The 11,544-nt window shown below is 40.5% G+C and overlaps 1 protein-coding gene across 2 annotated transcripts in view; it reads right to left on the bottom strand.

The window, feature by feature from the left end:
- The window catches only part of LOC115244000 (histone-lysine N-methyltransferase 2D-like), a 20,812-nt gene extending 17,080 nt beyond the window's left edge, over positions 1–3,732 (bottom strand). For both annotated transcript variants that reach the window (XM_029821338.1, XM_029821343.1), the window contains exon 1: positions 3,086–3,732. The gene's annotated coding sequence lies outside the window, so the exon portion shown is untranslated. The remainder of the gene's footprint in view (positions 1–3,085) is intronic.
- Positions 3,733–11,544: the final 7,812 nt, after the last annotated feature.

Raw genomic sequence — 11,544 nt, 5'->3', positions numbered from 1 at the left:
TATATATTTATATTACAACATTCAAAATTTTATATTTTTTAAAATTTATTATATATATTTTGTACTTGTAAATAACAAATATATAAAGTTTTAAAATATTATTTGTTGACTTTGAAATTTATTTTAAAACGCACGCTATAATAAAAATCATATACAATTTATTTAATTACGTAAACTTCGAGACTGTTGGCTCATAATAAGATTCTTGACGATCCGGCTGGCAGTGTGAAAGTCGTTTAAGAAATAACGCGATGTGTGCGATGTATATATGTGTGTGTATGTGTGATGCAACTGTTAGCACATAGCGCGCAAACGCTCGCGCAATTTGCGCGGCGGCTTCGCCTTGTGTTGTGTTGCGACCGTCTCGTCCGCCACGTGACTGCAACACGTGCAGGTTGTTATGTTAGACCGTTCACCTTCGTTGCATAATACGAACGAGAAAAGGTCACCGTTCAACGAACAACGGAGCTCTGATATTTGCTAATATGATCGATATAAATCGCGAAATGATTGCGATATCGATATATCCGCGAGATATTTTTCGAATTATTGAGAAATCGAATCATTTCATAATTTTCTTTCTAGATAAAAATTTCAATATCGTTAGAAAAGTTTGACAATTGCATTGTCTGCGGAAAGAATGTAATCCTACTATGACAAGAATCGTCGATATCGTTTAAATAAGAGATAGAGCTGCGCACATGACAGATATAAGGCGTGTTGTTAACCCATTGTCTCCCTCTTTGTCTCTCATGATATGATCGATAAACGGTCGATGATGCACCGTGTAATCTATAATATCCGAGACAACACATTTGATATCGCTGGTATATCCGGCTAGACACGCAACACACATGCACGCATATATATACCTATACATGAGAACTGTAACCAGCAATACCTGTACTTGCAAGTTAACACCTGCAACGATATGCATTTCTGCGCAACGCAGATATTGCCGATCCATTCTCTGACGTGTGTACATATGTATGTGTGTGAGATTACACCCGACCAGGAAATAATCTGGATTGATCTTGAAAGATAATTGTTCCTTCGTATAGAAATTTTTCATACGATTATTACAATTGACGGTCTACAAAGCTTTAGATCGATTCAAGTGCCGGGAAATATTTTCTCTTCGTGTATTGTTAAATAAATATATATCATCATCTCTCTACCGAGTTATTTATTTATCGCAATCTCCATTATCAGTGAAGAGCTCCAACAAAGTTACTTTAGCCTCTGATACGTTATCGACAACTATATAACTTAGTTATCTATTTAATTATTAGTCTAGAGCAGCTCAACGATTACAATGATGTTATTCAACGTACAACTTTTTCTCCGATTTTCTTTTCGATTTTCTCGGTCTCTTGATCCGCGACTTCGTTGAATCGGAAGATTTTCCACGATCGATCAATTGTATCTAATCCTAAGCGATCTTACAAATGCACGTGTGCGACATTCGACCGAAATTCGTGAAGTTTATTGCGCGAATGATTTACCACCAAGTCGAGAGAGTTTTGTAAATTGGACCGTGTCCCACTTTTTGATAGAACCGTAGTGGCACGCAGTAAAGGAGATCGATGAGAAAGGAGAGAGCTTGCGAACTCGGTACAACGAGAGGAGAAAAAGAGAGAGAGAGAGAGATATATATATATATATATATTTCAATATATGTATATCAAAATTTTTGTTTCGCGAGAGAATCGAAATTTCGATCTCGATAAATCGTTTCTTGTCATAAAGAAGAAACAATTTAAAAATGTCATTACCATTTTAATTATAAACGTGTTCCAAATTCAAAATCAAAACTACTTGGATTAATATTAAATTACAATCGCGATTGTAGTTTTCACGGAAAAAAAAAAGACTATCTCAAGAATATCGATTTTTTTTCGCGCGAGCAACAGCTTGACGGAGAACTGAAAGGATAAAAATAAAGTCCGACCTTGATCCTTGATCGTGATGCATTTCGCAAACGCGTTGCGAAGGCGAAACATTGTATGCATTTTACGTCTTTTGCACGGTTCGCAGAAAGTGTCCCTTCGAGTCTCTCTCTCTCTCTCTTTCAAAAACGATACGCACACACTTTTGTAAATTCCGAGGAACCGTTGCCGCATGCGCGAGAAAGCATTTTATTCTCGTAAGCGTAACATCATCGGCCACTGCGTATTAATTGCATTTCTTGAAATCCGGGGGATTTTATCTACTACCTTCGTTATTCGAGAGTCCATGATTCAGCCGTGAATCGACAGTCAGCTGATAAGATATGCACCACGACCGGACACAATGGATGCACACCGGTGATGATCACGTTCGCGAATGTCGCTGGCGATATTGCGTCATTCGAGAACGAGCTTCCTAGATCGCCAGTTATTCAGCAGTTTCAGAAATAATGCAACAAGATTACGACGAAAGAACAGACGCACGATCAACCTTCTGTCAAATTGTTTTGTCGATCTTTAAAATATTTATTTTCGATAATATTTGGTCGCTAGCTAAATTATTTCATTTTTTCGATAATCGACGGGACACGTCGATCTTTAAAGAGGAAATCTCATACTGATGGAGATCTTGGCGCGAGATCTGTCAAAACGTGACTCGGGAGTTTCGCACGCGCCGTTCTCGCGTTTCACCTGTCAGTAAACACGTGTTCTAGGATGCATCTGACACGAGATCGCGTCGCGGAACAAACGCGATGAAATACCATTAAATCTCGCACAAGTGATTCTTATAAATCCCGTTTATCTCTCTCCCTCTCGGAAAAAAAAAGTGATGCTTGTAACAGTTTAATTTTTGAAATTAATTATTTTATTATTATTTTATTAATTAATATATTTATTTTTTGAATTAAATAATTTCTAAAACAACTTTAAAAGAGTTTCGAGGATCGACGTTTATGTTAATGTTTCTCTGGACATACACAATGTTTTTGAAATGTTATCCTAAGTTCTACGTATGCTTCATTATATGTTGTTCTCTCTTTAAACCTTTTTTACGTAAATTAAATTTACGCAATTAATGTCGCAATTTTGTAAAATTATTATCCTAGACAATCGAAACTATTTGTCGAGATACTCACCAATTTTGAAAGGTTCTGTCGATTTTGAGTTCACGATGGAACAGCGATCCACTTTGTCGTCGATTCTATTGATATCTTCGACTTTCGCACGATCAGTCAAATATTATACATGTACAGTTTTCCGTGACTCCACACACGCGTTAACGTGAACGAAATGAAAACGGGAACGGCACGCGGTTATACCCCCGTTCTCGTCCAACGTCCCACGTCGACTGTCACACAACAGTCACGTCCTCCTAACACGAATCTCAACAACTTTACTCGGCGAGACGTTACGTATCACCGACACTCGACGAAATTACAGTAATTACACTCCGAACGGATAATAAATCTCCAAGTGGAAACCAGTGGCTACCCTTCCTCTTCTCCAAAAAAAAAAGTAAACCTGAACGGAGAGATGAACTTGAACTCTCTCTCCTCCGTTCGCGCTTCTTATCTCGCTGCAGGTGTCGGCGCGCGTCGCGTATATACAGCACATATATATATATACATATGCGTAACGTATGAGCTCTCTCTTGAACGCAAGTGCGAGAAGGCGATAGACGACGTGTACACGTCCGCTCGCTACCAAGTCGGACTGCCAACTGCGCGCACCGCGCGAAACTCTGACGGCGACTGCCGTGCCGCCGTCTCGGCCCCAATGTCGTCTGGTTACGCGATGCAGAGAAGACTGTGACTGGTCGGGGTTGTCTCTCTCTCTCCCTCTCGTGCGCGCGCGCGCGCGCGCACGTGTATCTGTGTCGCTTCAGACACGATAGTGGGCTCGTTCACGCGAACGCGTATCGGCTTGAGGGAGGAAAGGAGAGGGGAGGGGGGAGGCTGAAAGAGAGGCCAGTTTACGCCTGGTTTATACTCACAGTTTATGCGACAAGCTCCCTCGTATCCCTTACCCACGCTCACCACCACCACTACTAACACACATACAAGTACGATTCTGCGTCAGATTGTCTCTCTCTCCCCACCAGATACGTCACGCCGCCCCCACCGCTCGGTACACTTCCCCCTCCACATCGCCGGCTGCCGCCGGATTGTATCTCTCGTTCTGAACTGGCGCGATTAGATTACGTCGCGCGCGCGGCTGCGACACACAACTGTCAAATGTAAGTGATACTTGACAAAGTTAAAATCTCGCCGCCAGCTATTCCGCGCGAATGGCGCGAAATTCCCTGGTTTATATTTCGAGATCCACACTTCCATTTCTCGATGAAAATGTTGAGATGTCAAAAGCGATGAAAAGAATTAATTACGGTTTTTTAATTCGAGTTAACGACATTTAATGGAAGTGGTGAGCGAATCTCCATCAATTACATTTTCGAGCATTTTTCAAAGAATTAATTCCGATGTAATTGATTCGCTTATTGCTTAAAACTTTTCCGAGTATTGGGAGAATTATTATTATTATGAATTGAGATATATTTTTTTGCAATAAATTATAGTCTATTTTTCAAAATGGTATTCTAATTTGAAAACATGATACACATTATGAATATTTGAAGAAAGTAAATAATAATCTTGTATGTTTATTTATGATTAGTTTACGAAAAAATATATACCTCTCCCCAAGTCTCCAATTTGGGTAATATTATCATTAAAACTGTTGTGTACGTTCTATTTTTACGTACCTATATAATAATATAATCGCAATCCACTCTCTAACGACAATCGGAGAACGCTATTGATCCTTTCGTATCTCTTCAGATTCCACAAATTTTAATCGCTGCTTTTGTCATGATGGGAGCAATAAAAATTTATTATAAAATCGATTTGATAAGATTTTACACGGCAATAGACGTCGCAAAAATTGGATGTTTATTCTTTCTCATTTCGATATGATATCGCCCGTTATTATCATATCTTGAAACTAGACTGGGATTCTATAGAGATACAATGATTTTCCTGTATACATATACAAAGTATACTTTTCGCCTGTCGAGTTTGTTTTTGACGACGCGTGGGCGAATCTCGCGAGAAAGAGAGAGACGATGCCGGTGACCTCTCGGCGCGCGTTTCGCGGCCATGCTGAAAAATTGATTTACTCGCCGATCGCTGATCGCTGATAAAACGAGCCCGTAACGAGATACGTCAAAGAGAAATAGGGACAGGGAGTGCGAAAGAGAGAGAGAGAGAGAGAGAGAGAGAAATGCTATGTACTCGGAATCACGTCGGCCGCGATCCAGCCAAAACAAAGAGCGGGCCGCTCGATTCGGCCGGCCGGCTGGCAAGGTCCCTCTTCCCCCTCCCCCATCGCCGCATCGTCCTCCACAAACCGAATGCCAGACAACGAGGGCATCAGCCCCCGTGAATCACCGCCGGTCACCTTCACTTTTTATGCAACTTTCCGAACCCGATCTTGTCCTCCTCGCGCGTCGCGTCGCGTCGCACCTCGTTATGAATATCCACATGCAATCGACGTCGCTCTTTTTATCTCGATGCATTATCGATACGTGTAGTACAACGAAAATAGAGATGTCGTCGTCGCGTTATCGAAACTGCTTTCGCTAATCGTGCGTCAACGCGAACGGTTATTGCGCGGTATTATTGTAGCCGTAAAATTTATCGAAACTGCGACCCATTTGACAAGTCTTTTCTTTTTTCATTCTTTTATCTATAAAATGCAATTCTTTATTATTATATTATAATATGTATTTTAGTTTTTATTCACACGTTATATGTAGTTTTACACTCTATTTGCCCTCTATTTTTACACTTTGTTTTCGGATGTAAAGTTTGACAGCGCTTGATTTACATAAAGTCGCGCGCGCATAACGATATCACGTGTTCACCGATGCTACGGTGGGCGAATTCGATATTTCAAGGACACGCGCGCGTGCACGGATGTGCACTGCGTCGCTATCTCGGCACGCTGCAGTTTCGTGCACGTATGCGCGCACGCGTGTATTGTTTGCGCAAATATCCACGATGAAGAATCGTAAGCTATTGGGCGATGGAAAATAACAGGTCGGTAATAAAAAGGAAGAGGACCCCTTCTCCGATTGAAAAACACGAGAGAATTATAATAAAGAAAATAACATAATAATTTGTAAAAAAGATAAATACATTAATAATTATATTATAAAATATTTAAAAATAATTATTATAAATTATTAAAATCTAATTATGATTTTAATAATTTATAATAAATATTTTTGGGAAATATTGAAGCGAAATAAATAAATCGGTGTTGATATTAATAAAAAATGACATCGCGTTTACGTCATTTTTAATATGTCGCGATTTATTATCGATACGATTATTTCGTGCGATCATATTCGCGATATATGTTTCTTTCATAAAGATCATATTTAATAATGTTGTTTTATGGCGTAATATTCTCGATATATATCTATCTATACGCATATTCGTATACATCTATATAGGAGACTCAAAGTTGGGCTCTATGCGCAACAACTTTGGACTATATGCGCAATAAGTATTTCTAAACACAAGGGTGGAGGAATCGTCGCCTTTATTCCGACGCATTTAACTTTTTGCGATGCGTTACATTCTGCCACTCGCGACCGACACGTGTACGTACCCGCGGAATGCGTCATTGAAAAGTACGGGAAGAGCTGTCATTACCATTTTAATTATAAACGTGTTCCAAATTCAAAATCAAAACTACTTGGATTAATATTAAATTACAATCGCGATTGTAGTTTTCACGGAAAAAAAAAGACTATCTCAAGAATATCGATTTTTTTTTCGCGCGAGCAACAGCTTGACGGAGAACTGAAAGGATAAAAATAAAGTCCGACCTTGATCCTTGATCGTGATGCATTTCGCAAACGCGTTGCGAAGGCGAAACATTGTATGCATTTTACGTCTTTTGCACGGTTCGCAGAAAGTGTCCCTTCGAGTCTCTCTCTCTCTCTCTTTCAAAAACGATACGCACACACTTTTGTAAATTCCGAGGAACCGTTGCCGCATGCGCGAGAAAGCATTTTATTCTCGTAAGCGTAACATCATCGGCCACTGCGTATTAATTGCATTTCTTGAAATCCGGGGGATTTTATCTACTACCTTCGTTATTCGAGAGTCCATGATTCAGCCGTGAATCGACAGTCAGCTGATAAGATATGCACCACGACCGGACACAATGGATGCACACCGGTGATGATCACGTTCGCGAATGTCGCTGGCGATATTGCGTCATTCGAGAACGAGCTTCCTAGATCGCCAGTTATTCAGCAGTTTCAGAAATAATGCAACAAGATTACGACGAAAGAACAGACGCACGATCAACCTTCTGTCAAATTGTTTTGTCGATCTTTAAAATATTTATTTTCGATAATATTTGGTCGCTAGCTAAATTATTTCATTTTTTCGATAATCGACGGGACACGTCGATCTTTAAAGAGGAAATCTCATACTGATGGAGATCTTGGCGCGAGATCTGTCAAAACGTGACTCGGGAGTTTCGCACGCGCCGTTCTCGCGTTTCACCTGTCAGTAAACACGTGTTCTAGGATGCATCTGACACGAGATCGCGTCGCGGAACAAACGCGATGAAATACCATTAAATCTCGCACAAGTGATTCTTATAAATCCCGTTTATCTCTCTCCCTCTCGGAAAAAAAAAGTGATGCTTGTAACAGTTTAATTTTTGAAATTAATTATTTTATTATTATTTTATTAATTAATATATTTATTTTTTGAATTAAATAATTTCTAAAACAACTTTAAAAGAGTTTCGAGGATCGACGTTTATGTTAATGTTTCTCTGGACATACACAATGTTTTTGAAATGTTATCCTAAGTTCTACGTATGCTTCATTATATGTTGTTCTCTCTTTAAACCTTTTTTACGTAAATTAAATTTACGCAATTAATGTCGCAATTTTGTAAAATTATTATCCTAGACAATCGAAACTATTTGTCGAGATACTCACCAATTTTGAAAGGTTCTGTCGATTTTGAGTTCACGATGGAACAGCGATCCACTTTGTCGTCGATTCTATTGATATCTTCGACTTTCGCACGATCAGTCAAATATTATACATGTACAGTTTTCCGTGACTCCACACACGCGTTAACGTGAACGAAATGAAAACGGGAACGGCACGCGGTTATACCCCCGTTCTCGTCCAACGTCCCACGTCGACTGTCACACAACAGTCACGTCCTCCTAACACGAATCTCAACAACTTTACTCGGCGAGACGTTACGTATCACCGACACTCGACGAAATTACAGTAATTACACTCCGAACGGATAATAAATCTCCAAGTGGAAACCAGTGGCTACCCTTCCTCTTCTCCAAAAAAAAAAGTAAACCTGAACGGAGAGATGAACTTGAACTCTCTCTCCTCCGTTCGCGCTTCTTATCTCGCTGCAGGTGTCGGCGCGCGTCGCGTATATACAGCACATATATATATATACATATGCGTAACGTATGAGCTCTCTCTTGAACGCAAGTGCGAGAAGGCGATAGACGACGTGTACACGTCCGCTCGCTACCAAGTCGGACTGCCAACTGCGCGCACCGCGCGAAACTCTGACGGCGACTGCCGTGCCGCCGTCTCGGCCCCAATGTCGTCTGGTTACGCGATGCAGAGAAGACTGTGACTGGTCGGGGTTGTCTCTCTCTCTCCCTCTCGTGCGCGCGCGCGCGCGCGCACGTGTATCTGTGTCGCTTCAGACACGATAGTGGGCTCGTTCACGCGAACGCGTATCGGCTTGAGGGAGGAAAGGAGAGGGGAGGGGGGAGGCTGAAAGAGAGGCCAGTTTACGCCTGGTTTATACTCACAGTTTATGCGACAAGCTCCCTCGTATCCCTTACCCACGCTCACCACCACCACTACTAACACACATACAAGTACGATTCTGCGTCAGATTGTCTCTCTCTCCCCACCGGATACGTCACGCCGCCCCCACCGCTCTCGGTACACTTCCCCCTCTACATCGCCGGCTGCCGCCGGATTGTATCTCTCGTTCTGAACTGGCGCGATTAGATTACGTCGCGCGCGCGGCTGCGACACACAACTGTCAAATGTAAGTGATACTTGACAAAGTTAAAATCTCGCCGCCAGCTATTCCGCGCGAATGGCGCGAAATTCCCTGGTTTATATTTCGAGATCCACACTTCCATTTCTCGATGAAAATGTTGAGATGTCAAAAGCGATGAAAAGAATTAATTACGGTTTTTTAATTCGAGTTAACGACATTTAATGGAAGTGGTGAGCGAATCTCCATCAATTACATTTTCGAGCATTTTTCAAAGAATTAATTCCGATGTAATTGATTCGCTTATTGCTTAAAACTTTTCCGAGTATTGGGAGAATTATTATTATTATGAATTGAGATATATTTTTTTGCAATAAATTATAGTCTATTTTTCAAAATGGTATTCTAATTTGAAAACATGATACACATTATGAATATTTGAAGAAAGTAAATAATAATCTTGTATGTTTATTTATGATTAGTTTACGAAAAAATATATACCTCTCCCCAAGTCTCCAATTTGGGTAATATTATCATTAAAACTGTTGTGTACGTTCTATTTTTACGTACCTATATAATAATATAATCGCAATCCACTCTCTAACGACAATCGGAGAACGCTATTGATCCTTTCGTATCTCTTCAGATTCCACAAATTTTAATCGCTGCTTTTGTCATGATGGGAGCAATAAAAATTTATTATAAAATCGATTTGATAAGATTTTACACGGCAATAGACGTCGCAAAAATTGGATGTTTATTCTTTCTCATTTCGATATGATATCGCCCGTTATTATCATATCTTGAAACTAGACTGGGATTCTATAGAGATACAATGATTTTCCTGTATACATATACAAAGTATACTTTTCGCCTGTCGAGTTTGTTTTTGACGACGCGTGGGCGAATCTCGCGAGAAAGAGAGAGACGATGCCGGTGACCTCTCGGCGCGCGTTTCGCGGCCATGCTGAAAAATTGATTTACTCGCCGATCGCTGATCGCTGATAAAACGAGCCCGTAACGAGATACGTCAAAGAGAAATAGGGACAGGGAGTGCGAAAGAGAGAGAGAGAGAGAGAGAGAGAGAAATGCTATGTACTCGGAATCACGTCGGCCGCGATCCAGCCAAAACAAAGAGCGGGCCGCTCGATTCGGCCGGCCGGCTGGCAAGGTCCCTCTTCCCCCTCCCCCATCGCCGCATCGTCCTCCACAAACCGAATGCCAGACAACGAGGGCATCAGCCCCCGTGAATCACCGCCGGTCACCTTCACTTTTTATGCAACTTTCCGAACCCGATCTTGTCCTCCTCGCGCGTCGCGTCGCGTCGCACCTTGTTATGAATATCCACATGCAATCGACGTCGCTCTTTTTATCTCGATGCATTATCGATACGTGTAGTACAACGAAAATAGAGATGTCGTCGTCGCGTTATCGAAACTGCTTTCGCTAATCGTGCGTCAACGCGAACGGTTATTGCGCGGTATTATTGTAGCCGTAAAATTTATCGAAACTGCGACCCATTTGACAAGTCTTTTCTTTTTTCATTCTTTTATCTATAAAATGCAATTCTTTATTATTATATTATAATATGTATTTTAGTTTTTATTCACACGTTATATGTAGTTTTACACTCTATTTGCCCTCTATTTTTACACTTTGTTTTCGGATGTAAAGTTTGACAGCGCTTGATTTACATAAAGTCGCGCGCGCATAACGATATCACGTGTTCACCGATGCTACGGTGGGCGAATTCGATATTTCAAGGACACGCGCGCGTGCACGGATGTGCACTGCGTCGCTATCTCGGCACGCTGCAGTTTCGTGCACGTATGCGCGCACGCGTGTATTGTTTGCGCAAATATCCACGATGAAGAATCGTAAGCTATTGGGCGATGGAAAATAACAGGTCGGTAATAAAAAGGAAGAGGACCCCTTCTCCGATTGAAAAACACGAGAGAATTATAATAAAGAAAATAACATAATAATTTGTAAAAAAGATAAATACATTAATAATTATATTATAAAATATTTAAAAATAATTATTATAAATTATTAAAATCTAATTATGATTTTAATAATTTATAATAAATATTTTTGGGAAATATTGAAGCGAAATAAATAAATCGGTGTTGATATTAATAAAAAATGACATCGCGTTTACGTCATTTTTAATATGTCGCGATTTATTATCGATACGATTATTTCGTGCGATCATATTCGCGATATATGTTTCTTTCATAAAGATCATATTTAATAATGTTGTTTTATGGCGTAATATTCTCGATATATATCTATCTATACGCATATTCGTATACATCTATATAGGAGACTCAAAGTTGGGCTCTATGCGCAACAACTTTGGACTATATGCGCAATAAGTATTTCTAAACACAAGGGTGGAGGAATCGTCGCCTTTATTCCGACGCATTTAACTTTTTGCGATGCGTTACATTCTGCCACTCGCGACCGACACGTGTACGTACCCGCGGAATGCGTCATTGAAAAGTACGGGAAGA

The sequence above is a fragment of the Formica exsecta genome, unplaced genomic scaffold (assembly GCF_003651465.1).
Source record: "Formica exsecta isolate Colony F162 unplaced genomic scaffold, ASM365146v1 scaffold120, whole genome shotgun sequence".
Classification (NCBI taxonomy): domain Eukaryota; kingdom Metazoa; phylum Arthropoda; class Insecta; order Hymenoptera; family Formicidae; genus Formica; species Formica exsecta.
The sequence above is the reverse complement of the archived record's forward strand: the minus strand, read 5'-3'. Positions and strand labels throughout refer to the sequence as shown.